Below are 12,500 nucleotides of genomic sequence, written 5' to 3'. Positions count from 1 at the left end.
GTTGTAGATTATACTGTTAAACACGGTTTGACCCCAACTGAACTGCTCATGAGAAAGAGATGACACAGATATCTTTTTAAAGAACATTTTATTTCACCTTTATTTAACCGGGTAGGCTAGTTGAGAACATTTACAGTTACAGAACATTTACAGTTCTCATTTACAACTGTGACCTGGCCAAGATAAAGCAAATCAGTGCGACACAAACAACAGCACAGAGTTACACATGGAATAAACAAACATACAGTCAATAATACAATAGAAAAAGTCTGTATACAGTGTTTGCAAATGAGGTAGGATAAGGGAGGTAATGCAATAAATAGGCCATAGTGGCGAAATAATTACAATATAGCAATTAAACACTGGAGTGATAGATGTGCAGAAGATGAATATGCAAGTAGTGATACTGGGGTAAAAAGGAGCAAAATAAATACATTAAATAAATAACAGTATGGGGATGAGGTAGTTGGATGGGCTATTTACAGGTGCAGTGATCTGTGAGCTGCTCTGACAGCTGGTGCTTAAAGCTAGTGAGGGAGATATGAGTCTCCAGCTTCAGTGATTTTTGCAGTTCGTTCCAGTCATTGGCAGCAGAGAACTGGAAGGAAAGGCAGCCAAAGGAGGAATTGACTTTGGGGTGACCAGTGAAATATACCTTCTGGAGCGCGTGCTACGGGTGGGTGCTGCTATGGTGACCAGTGAGATGAGGTAAGGCGGAGCTTTACCTAGCAAAGACTTATAGATGACCTAGAGCCAGTGAGTTTGGCGACGAGGGCCAGCCAACGAGAGCATACAGGTCGCAGTGGTGGGTAGTATATGGGGCTTTGGTGACAAAACGGATGCCACTGTGATAGACTGCATCCAATTTGCTGAGTAGAGTGTTGGAGGCTATTTTGTAAATGACATCGCCAGAGTCAAGGATCGGTAGGATAGTCAGTTTTACGAGGGTATGTTTGGCAGCATGAGTGAAGGATGCTTTGTTGTGAAATAGGAAGCCAATTCTAGATTTAATTTTGGATTGGAGATGCTTAATGTGAGTCCGGAAGGAGATTTTACAGTCTAACCAGACACCTAGGTATTTGTAGTTGTCCACATATTCTAAGTCAGAACCGTCCAGAGTAGTGATGCTGGACGGGTGGGCAGGTGAGGGCAGCGATCGGATGAAGAACATGCATTTAGTTTTACTTGCATTTAAGAGCAGTTGGAGGCAACGGAAAGAGAGTTGTATGGCATTGAAGCTCATCTGGAGGTTTGTTAGCACAGTGTCCAAAGAGGGGCCAGAAGTATACAGAATGGTGTCGTCTGTGTAGAGGTGGATCAGAGAATCACCAGCAGCAAGAGCGACATCATTGATGTATCCAGAGAAGAGAGTCGGCCCGAGAATTGAACCCTGTGGCATCCCCATAGAGACTGCTAGGGGTCCGGACAACAGGCCCTCCGATTTGACACACTGAACTCTGTCTAAGAAGTAGTTGGTGAACCAGGCGAGGCAGTCATTTGAGAAAACCAGGCTGTTGAGTCTGCCGATAAGAATGTGGTGATTGATAGAGTCGAAAGCCTTGGCCAGGTCGATGAATACAGCTGCACAGTATTGTCTCTTATTGATGGCGGTTATGATGTCGTTTAGAACCTTGAGCGTCGCTGAGGTGCACCCATGACCAGCTCGGAAACCAGATTGCATAACGGAGAAGGTACGGTGGGATTGGAAATGGTCGGTGATCTGTTTGTTAACTTGGCTTTCGAAGACCTTAGAAAGGCAGGGTAGAATATATATAGGTCTGTAGCAGTTTGGGTCTAGAGTGCCTCCCCCTTTGAAAAGGGGGATGACTGCGGCAGCTTTCCAATCTTTGGGGATCTCAGACGATATGAAAGAGAGGTTGAGCAGGCTAGTAATAGGGGTTGCAACAATTTCGGGGGATAATTTTAGAAAGAGAGGGTCCCGATTGTCTAGCCCGGCTGATTTGTAGGGGTCCAGGTTTTGCAGTTCTTTCAGAACATCAGCTATCTGGATTTTGGTGAAGGAGAAATGGGGGTGGCTTGGGCAAGTTGCTGTGGGGGGTGCAGGGCTGTTGACCGGGTAGGGGTAGCCAGGTGGAAAGCATGGCCGTAGAAAAATGCTTATTGAAATTCTCAATTATCGTGGATTTATCGGTGGTGACAGTGTTTCCTATCCTCAGTGCAGTGGGCAGCTGGGAGGAGGTACTCCTATTCTCCATGGACTTTAGTGTCCCAGAAATGTTTGGAGTTTGTGCTACAGGAAGCAAATTTCTGTTTGAAAAAGCTAGCATTTGCTTCCCTAACTGCCTGTGTATATTATTTCCTAACTAAGTTGCATATCGCGGGGACTCTTCAATGCTAATGCAGTTTGCCTCAGGATGTTTTTATGCTGGTCAAGGGCAGTCAGGTCTGGACTGAACCAAGGGCTATATCTGTTCATGGTTCAAATTTTTTGAATGGGGCATGCTTATTTAAATGGTGAGGAAGGCACTTTTAAAGAATAACCAGGCATCCTCTACTGACAGAATGAGGTCAATATCCTTCCAGGATACCCAGGCCAGGTCGATTAGAAAAGCCTGCTCGCTGAAGTGTTTTAGGGAGCGTTTGACAGTGATGAGGGGTGGTCGTTTGACCGCAGACCCATTACGTACGCATGTGTTGAGGCAGTGATCGCTGAGATCCTGGTTGAAGACAGCAGAGGTGTATTTGGAGGGCAGGTTGGTAACCCTAGATAGTGCAAATAAAATGATTCAGCGCATTCGGAAAGTATTCGGACCCCATTTTTGCAAATTCGTTACAAATAAAAAACTGAAATATCACATTTACATAAGTATTCAGACCCTTTACTCAGTACTTTGTTGAAGCACCTTTGGCAGCAATTGCAGCCTCGATTCGTCTTGGGTATGATGCTAAAAACTTGGCACACCTGTATTTGGGGAATTTCACCTATTCCTCTCTGCAGATCCTCTCAAGCTCTGTCAGGTTGGATGTGGAGCGTTGCTGCACAGATATTTTCAGGTCTCTCCAGAGATGTTCAATCGGGTTCAAGTCCGGGCTCTGGCAGGGCCACTCATGGACATTCAGAGACTTGTCTCGAAGCCACTCCTGCGTTGTCGTGGCTGTGTGCTTAGGGTCGTTGTCCTGTTGTAAGATGAACCTTCGCCCCAGTTTGAGGTCATGAGCGCTGTGGAGCAGGTTTTCATCAAGGGTCCCTCTGTACTTTGCTCCGTTCATCTTTGCCTCGAGCCTGACTAGTCTCTAAATCCATGCCACTGAAAAAAATCCTCACAGCTTGATGCTGCCACCACCATGCTTCACCATAGGGATGGTGCCAGGTTTCCTCCAGACTTGGCATTCAGGCCAAAGAGTTCAGTTTTTGTTTCATCAATCCAGAGAATCTTGTTTCTCATGGTCTGAGAGTCTTTAGGTGCCTTCTGGCAAACTCCATGCGGGCTGTCATGTGCCTTTTACTGGCTTCCGTCTGGCCACTCTACCATAAAGGCCTGATTGGTGGAGTGCGGCAGAGATGGTTGTCCTTCTGGAAGGTTCTCCCATCTCCACAGTGGAACCCTGGAGCTCTGTCAGAGTGACCATCGGGTTCTTGGTCAACTCCCTGACCAAGGCTCTTCTCCCCCGATTGCTCAGTTTGGCCGGGCGGCCAGCTCTAGGAAGAGTCTTGGTGGTTCTAAACGTATTCCATTTATGAATGATGGAGGCCACTGTGATCTTGGGGACCTTCAGAAATGTTTTGGTACACTTCCCCAGATCTGTGCCTCGACACAATCCTGTCTCGGAGCTCTACGGATAATTCCTTCGACCTCCTGGATTGGTTTTTGCTCTGACATGTACTGTCAACTGTGGGACCTTATATAGACGGGGGTGTGCCTTTCCAAATCATGTCCAATCAATTGAATTTACCACAGGTGGACTCCAATCAGGTTGTAGAAACATCTCAAGGATCATCAATGGAAACAGGATGCATCTGAGCTCAATTTCGAGTCTGATAGCAAAGGGTCTGAATACTTAGGTAAATAAGGTGTTTCTGTTTTAAATTTTTAATACATTTATAAAGTTTTCTAAAAATCTGTTTTCACTTTGTCATTATAGGGTATTGTGTGTAAATTGCTGAGGAATTGTTTTTATACAATCAATTTTCGAATAAAGCTGTATTGTAAAGAATGTTGAAAAGGTCAATGGGTCTGAATACATTCCAGAAGGCACTGTATGTATGTGTGTGTGTTTGCGTGTGTAAGTGTATTTTTTTAATTAAAAGAGATGTATAAGTGTTGGAATGTATGTATGCATTATATTCTCAGTAATGTATATTGGAAGGTGTGGAAACACTTGAGAGTGTACATACTGTATACTGTACATATTACCAGTGTTTATGATTGTTTAAAATAGGTTTTTGCTTTCTGTTGTGTGAATTTAAATGGTGGCAGGATGATGACACCAATGTGTGTGTGTGTGTGTGTGTGTGTGTGTGTGTGTGTGTGTGTGTGTGTGTGTGTGTGTGTGTGTGTGTGTGGTGTGTGTGTAAGCTCATCTGCCTGTCAAAATGTTTCTGTTTTCTCACCCAAACACGGAGATGTTTCCAATAGCTCATGTCCTCTCAAACACACACACACACACACACACACACACACACACACACACACACACACACACACACACACACACACACACACACACACACACACACACACATACACACACACACGTTCTCCCAGTGCCAGCCACGCGCAGCAGACAGTATTCCGGCCCAGAGAGAGAGAGCGTGACAATATGGAAAATAAGTTCCATTTATGACGACATATACAGCAGACCTTATACTCCTACACAGGAGAGGAGGGAGAGAACAGAGGGGAGAGAGAAGAGAGTGCACTGGGAAAGAGGAGTGCACCAAAAGTTACTGCTATTCAAAATAAAACATACATTGCCGTATGGTGTAATACACCTTGTTTCCATTATGGAATACACACACTCCTAGATATCTATAGGGTATAGCGACATTTTGGTCTGGATGATTTTTGCTCTGTTCTGAACATAACCAACCAACCAAAGTAAAAAAATTCTAACTGATGAAATAATCAGAAGTAAAACATTTTTTTTTTAACACTATGAGATTCATGGTGATGTGAGGTTGCAGGTTTGTTAAATCTTTTTTTTTCTCGTAATTTTAATGATGGGTTAGAACCGGATCAGTGAACAGACCAAAAACAGGAAAAAAACGAAATGATTTGAGGAACAGAACCGTCCTTTTAACAGCATGGGAACCGGTTAATAACGTTATGTTACGTTGCTGGGATGTTTTCCAGTCCTAGTGGAAATAATGGTTCTGTTCACAACAAAACCATTGGAAAATAATTCTGGTTCCAACCCCTGCTTTTAATCCTACCCTGTGATGTCACAGCGTATCATTTCTTAGGACCTTTCATCTCATCGTTTTAACCACCGATCATAGAAACGTGCCATTTTCATATACACTGCCTTCATAAACTATTCACGCGGCCTTCAACTTTTTCAACGTTGCTGTGTTACAGCCTGAATTGAGATTTGATGTCACTGGCCTACACACAATACCCCATAATGTCAAAGTGGAATATTTTTTTTCCTGAAATGTTTACAAATTAATTAAAAATAAAAAGCTGAAATGTCTTGAGTCAATAAGCATCCATCTCCTTTGTTATGGCAAGCCTACAGTAAATAAGTTCAGGAGCAACAAGTCACATAATAAGTTGCATGGACTCACTTTGTGCAATAATCGTTTTTGAAAGACTACCTCATCTCTGTACCCCACACATACAATGATCTGTAAGGTCCCTCAGTCCAGCAGGGAATTTCAAAACAGACTCAACTACAAAACCAGGTAGGTTTTCCAATGCCTCGCAAAGAAGGGCACCTATTGGTAGGTGAAAAAAAAAAAATCTGACATTGAATATCCATTTGAGCATGGTGAAGTTATAAGTTACACTTTGGATGGTGTATCAACACACCCAGTCACAACAAATATACAGGCATCCTTCCTAACTCAGTTGCTGGAGAGGAAGGAAACGGCTCAGGGATTTCACCATGAGGCCAATGGTGACTTTAAAACAGTTACAGAATTGAATGGCTGTGATAGGAGAAAACTGAGGATGGATCAACAACATTGTAGTTACTCCACAATGCTAAACTAAACGACAAAGTGAAAAGAAGGAAGCCTTTACAGAATCAAAATATTCCAAAACATGCATCCTGTTTGCAACAAGGTACTAAAGTAATACTGCAATAAAATGTGGCAAAGCAATTCACTTTTTGTCCTGAATACAAAGTGTTGTGTTTGGGGAAACACAATACAACACATTAAAGCCAATTTATGCTTGATCCGAAAATGTGGTCGGAGGCTCCGTATGGAGGGTGTGACGCAATTGCTGAGCCTCCGGAGGCACGCAGAGGCCAAACTGAGCTCCGTAACGCATCGCCGTGCGCCTCACAAATGTTGTAACATAACGAAGGACTCTGTGTAGCTCAGTATAGCTCCGCATTGACATGATTGGTTGACGATAGGTGGGGGCGGGATGTCCTGTATAAACACAAACTCACTTCCTTGACAGCAGCACTGCTCAACAGCTATACGCTGCTCCGCGAAGCGCAACAAATACAAATACCCTGACTTCTGCAGAGGCTGTTTCACAGTAAATGCTGCACTGCCAATGCAGACATCGGATTGACCATGCAGCGCCTTTTACTGAGTACCACTCTCCATACTTTCAAGCATAGTGGTGGCAGCATCATGTTATGGGTATGCTTGTAATCGTTAAGGACTAGGGAGTTTTTCAGGATAAAAAATAAACGGAATGGAGCTCAGCACAGGAAAACCTGGTTCAGTCTGCTTTCCACCAGACACTGGGAGATTAATTAACCTTTCAGCAGGACAATAACCTAAAACACAAGGCCAAATCTACACTGGGGTTGCTTTCCAAGAAGACAGTGAATGTTCCTGAGTGGCCGAGTTGCATTTTTTACTTTAATCTGCTTGAAAATCTATGGCAAGACCTGAAAGTATTTGTCTCAAAATTATCAACAACCAATTTGACAGAGCTTGAAGAATTTTGAAAAGAATAATGGACAGATATTGCCCAATCCAGGTGTAGAAATCTCTTAGAGACATACTCAGAAAGACTCACCGCTGTAATAGCTGCCAAAGGTGATTCTAACACTTGAATACTTATCTAAATTTCTTACAAAATTTAGAATTTTTCTTCCACTTTGACATTAATACAGAGTATTTCGTGTAGGTCACTGACAATAAATTACAATGATGTCCATTTTAATCCCACTTTCTAACACAACAAAGTGTGGAAAAAGTCACGAGGTGTGAATAGGCACTGTATGCAGACACTGGTCTGGTGCTGGAGATAATGAATATGAGGTTGAAAAGTGGGAGAATTGCCCTTTAAGCTATGAGAATGACACAGAGAGGGATTATAAGGGTGGCGGAGAGAGATAATTAGTGAAAGAGAGCGCGAGAGAGAGAAAGAGAGAGTTAATATGGGTAGCAGAAAGAGAGAGAGATAACATATGAGAAAGAGAGAAGAGACAGAAAGAGAGTGAGAAAATAGGAAGACAGAGAGCAATACTGTACTGTACTATGAGCTGAGTGGAGTGGAGAGGGGAATAAACCTGTGTAACAGGGTCAGCAGTGAGCCATCTCTCTGGGTCTATTACGTAATGTAACATCCTATTGATTTATTACTGCGTTGATTTGGCCCTTAGCCAATACCTAATAGCATTTGCGATATTTGAGCCTCAGCCAAAAAGAGAGGGCAGAATGGAAGAGGGGGAAAAAGGAGGGAGGGGTGGAAGAGTGGGAGAGGGGGAAAGAAGAGGGAGGGGTGGACTGACTGCAGAGAAGGGGGGGAGAGAGAGCGAGAGAGAGGAGCGAGAGAGTAGAGTGAGGAAGAGCAGAGCAGGAAGAGAGAACAGAGAGAAAGAGAGAGAGAGATAGTGAGAAGAAAGAGAGAGAGAGATAGTAAGAAGAAAGCGAGAGATAGCAAGAAGAAAGAGAGAGAGATCGTAAGGAGAGAGCGAGATATAGTAAGAAGAAAGAGAGAGCGATATTAAGAAAGAGAGCGAGAGATAGTAAGAAGAAAGCGAGAGAGAGATAGTAAGGAGGGAGAGATAGTAAGAAGAAAGAGAGAGCGATATTAAGAAAGAGAGCGAGAGATAGTAAGAAGAAAGAGAGAGAAAGAAAGTAAGAAGTTAGAGAGAGAGAGATAGTGAGAAGAAAAAGAGAGAGAGAGAGAGAGAGAGAGGGTGGATGTGATTCAGTGAGTGCTGCACACTGCAGTGTTATCAGTGTTGCTGTAATCACTACAGTTAAATAAGAGAGTTAGAGCCAGACTCACTGGATCCACAGGCCAGACCTTCACTACATCCTAAATGTCACCCTATCCCCTATATAGTACATTACTTTTGACCAGGGCACATAGGAATCGGGTTAAAAGTAGTGCACTATATAGGGAATAAGGTGTAATTTGGGACTCAATCCGAGTCTGCACAGGATCAGCCCTGCTGTACCAAAGCTAGCTTCAAATACTACTTGAAATCATTTCAAATACTTTAGCTGGGTTTGATTGAGCTTGTATGCTGAAATGGGACAAATAGAAACGCCCCAAAAGTGCAAACGATACTGCCCGTCCATCTGGAACTCCAGGCAGGCTAAAGGGAACACCCAAAGTATTAGAAAGATTTCAAACAGTATTTCAACACAGATCTGGGTAGTACATGCTCGCACACACACACACACACACACACACACACACACACACACACACACCACACACACACACACACACACACACACACACACACACACACACACACACACACACACACACACACACACACACACACACACACACACACAGGAATGTGTAAGCTCATAAATACACACTTCATACTACTACACAACACACACTTCTACTGCATGTACTGTATCCCTCTCATAGCACACAGAAACTCTCAAACTCACAGGCATCTAAAGCATGAACACAAACACACACTCCCATTCAAGTTTGAGTGCAGCACATTAGTGTGTCAATGCTGTCTATACATTCAGCCCTCTTTCTGTTTCCTTTCCTCTTCCTCCTCCTCATCCCTCTTTACCCTGGAGCACTTCCTTTTTTGTGAGATCCCGCTCTCTCCACAGAGAGGAAGGACAGCAGACGGGAATGAAAGGAGGGAAGCGGAGAGAAAGAGGCAGAAAATGTAATTAATGGACAGAAGGAAGCAGAAATCCACTGAAAGAAAGGAAGAAAGAGGGAGAGAGAGAGCACAAGCAGGCTTTCCTCTTGACACCGTAAATAATTCAATTTCTTTTTTTTAAATGTTTCATTCCCTCGTTCTTTTTAGCTCTTATTTCTTAAAGATATACTCAACCGGGGGTTATGCGGGTCTCATTAATTGGCATTTCCTGTTTAACGTGTTGCAGCTGTGTTCAATTAGCACTGATATTATCACTATTCCTCTTGACACCCTCTCTCTTTCTCCCTCTATCCCTCTCCATTTATCTCCCCCTTTCTCTACCTCTCTATCGCTACCTCTCTCCCAAAACATTCCCTTTGATTCAGTGACCACGTTTACATGCACACCAATACCCCGTTATTATTTGGGATACTCAAGTTGACTCATATAAACATCATATCCGGTTTAAAATAACCCAGAAAAGCTTGTATCCCGATTATGAGATGCCTGGGAAATGCTGATTTTAGATGGGATACTGTGGCATGTAAGCATCTTACCCCGTTGACTGTTGTTTTTCACGGTGTGGGCAGGATCAGTTTCGCATATCATGGGTGTTGTCATCTGATCGTCAAACGAATCACTTAAAAAAGTCAGCTACCTGCATAGTTCGATCCACCATAATAATAGATTTAGCTGAAAATCCGTACTAGACCGTTTAGCCTACGGGCTACTTTAACCCCTAATTTAGACACGTTTTTGATTACAATTTCCGACATTTGGTAGGCCATATTATAATTTTCGACATTTGGTATACCATTTGTTTGTCAACTATAGTTACAGTCGTGGCCAAAAGTTTTGAGGATGACACAAATATTAATTTCGACAAAGTTTGCTGCTTCAGTGTCTTTAGATATTTTTGTCAGATGTTACTATGGAATACTGAAGTATAATTACAAGCATTTCATAAGTGTCAAAGGCTTTTATTGACAATTACATGAAGTTGATGCAAAGAGTCAATATTTGCAGTGTTGACCCTTCTTTTTCAAGACCTCTGCAATCCGCCCTGGCATGCTGTCAATTAATTTTGCCTTATGGCAAGGTGCTCCATCATGCTGGAAAAGGCATTGTTCGTTACCAAACTGTTCCTGGATGGTTGGGAGAAGTTGCTCTCGGAGGATGTGTTGGTACCATTCTTTATTCATGGCTATGTTCTTAGGCAAAATTGTGAGTGTGCCCACTCCCTTGGCTGAGAAGCAACCCCACACATGAATGGTCTCAGGATACTTTACTGTTGGCATGACACAGGACTGATGGTAGCGCTCACCTTGTCTTCTCTGGACAAGCTTTTTTCCGGATGCCCCAAACAATCGGAAAGGGGATTCATCAGAGAACATGACTTTACCACAGTCCTCAGCAGTCCAATCCCTGTACCTTTTGCAGAGTATCAGTCTGTGCCTGATATTTTTCCTAGAGAGAAGTGGCTTCTTTGCTGCCCTTCTTGACACCAGGCCATCCTCCAAAAGTCTTTGCCTCACTGTGCGTGCAGATGCACTCATACCTGCCTGCTGCCATTCCTGAGCAGCTGAATCAACTTTAGGAGACGGTCCTGGCGCTTGCTGGACTTTCTTGGGCGCCCTGAAGCCTTCTTCACAACAATTGAACTGCTCTCCTTGAAGTTCTTGATTATCCGATAAATGGTTGATTTAGGTGCAATCTTACTGGCAGCAATATCCTTATGCTTTTGAAGCTTCCAGTCTGTTATTCGAACTCAATCAGCATGACAGAGTGATATCCAGCCTTGTCCTCGTCAACACTCACACCTGTGGTAACGAGACAATCACTCACATGATGTCAGCTGGTCCTTTTGTGGCAGGGCTGAAATGCAGTGGAAATGTTTTTTGAGGATTCAGTTCAATTGCATGGCAAAGAGGGACTTTGCAATTAATTGCAATTCATCTGATCACTCTTCATAACATTCTGGAGTATATGCAAATTGCCATCAATCAAACTGAGGCAGCAGACTTTGTGAAAATTAATATTTGTGTCATTCTCAAAACCTTTGGCCACAACTGTAGATACAGTTGAAGTCTGAAGTTTCTCTACTATTATTCTGACATTTCACATTCTTAAAATAAAGGGGTGATCCTACCTGACCTAAAACAGGAATTTTTACTAGGATTAAATGTCAGGAATTGTGAAAAACTGAGTTTAAATGTATTTGGCTAAGGTGTATTCTTTATTTCAGCTTTTATTTCTTTCATCACATTCCCAGTTTGTCAGAAGAATACATACACTCAATTAGTATTTGGTAGCATTGCCTTTAAATTGTTTAACTTGGGTCAAACGTTTCAGGTAGCCTTCCACAAGCTTCCCACAATAAGTTGGGTGAATTTTGGCCCATTCCTCCTGACAGAGCTGGTGTAACTGAGTCAGGTTTGTAGGCCTCCTTGCTCGTACACGCTTTTCAGTTCTGCCCACAAATTTTCTATAGGATTGAGGTCAGGGCTTTGTGATGGCCACTCCGATACCTTGACTTTGTTGTCCTTAAGCCATTTTGCCATAACCTTGGAAGTTTGCTTGGGGTCATTGTCCATTTGGAAGACCCATTTGCGACCAAGCTTTAACTTCCTGACTGATGTCTTGAGATGTTGCTTCAATATATCCACATCATTTTTCTTCCACATGATGTCGTCAATTTTGTGAAGTGCACCAGTCCCTCCTGCAGAAAAGAACCCCCACAACATGATGCTGCCAACCCGTGCTTCACGGTTGGGATGGTGTTCTTCAGCTTGCAAGCCTCCCCCTTTATCCTCCAAACATAACGATGGTCATTATAGCCAAACAGTTCTATTTTTGTTTCATCAGACCAGAGGACATTTCTACAAAAAGTACGATCTTTGTTCCCATGTGCAGTTGCAAACCGTAGTCTGGCTTTTTTATGGAGGTTTTGGAGCAGTGGCTTCTTCCTTGCTGAGTGTCCTTTCAGGTTATGTTGATACAGGACTCGTTTTACTGTGGATATAGATACTTCTGTACCCGTTTCCTCCAGCATCTTCACAAGGTCCTTTGCAGTTGTTCTGGGATTTATATTGCACTTTTCGCACCAAGATACGTTCATCTCTAGGAGACAGAACACATCTCCTTCCTTAGTGGTATGATGGCTGCATGGTCCCATGGTGTTTATACTTGCCTACTATTGTCTATACAGATGGTACCTTCACGTGGTACCTTCAGGCATTTGGAAATTGCTCCCAAGGATGAATCAGACTTGTGGA

The 12,500-nt window shown here is 43.1% G+C and overlaps 1 protein-coding gene across 1 annotated transcript in view; it reads right to left on the bottom strand.

Moving 5' to 3' along the window:
• Positions 1–12,500, bottom strand: part of kdm6ba (lysine (K)-specific demethylase 6B, a) — a 175,676-nt gene that overhangs the window by 110,371 nt on the left and 52,805 nt on the right. The gene's annotated exons all lie outside the window — the stretch shown is intronic.

Source organism: Salmo salar, chromosome 18, assembly GCF_965601325.2.
Source record: "Salmo salar chromosome 18, fSalSal1, whole genome shotgun sequence".
NCBI classification, from domain to species: Eukaryota; Metazoa; Chordata; class Actinopteri; order Salmoniformes; family Salmonidae; genus Salmo; species Salmo salar.
Note: the sequence above shows the minus strand (reverse complement) of the source record. Positions and strands in the feature narration are given on the sequence as shown.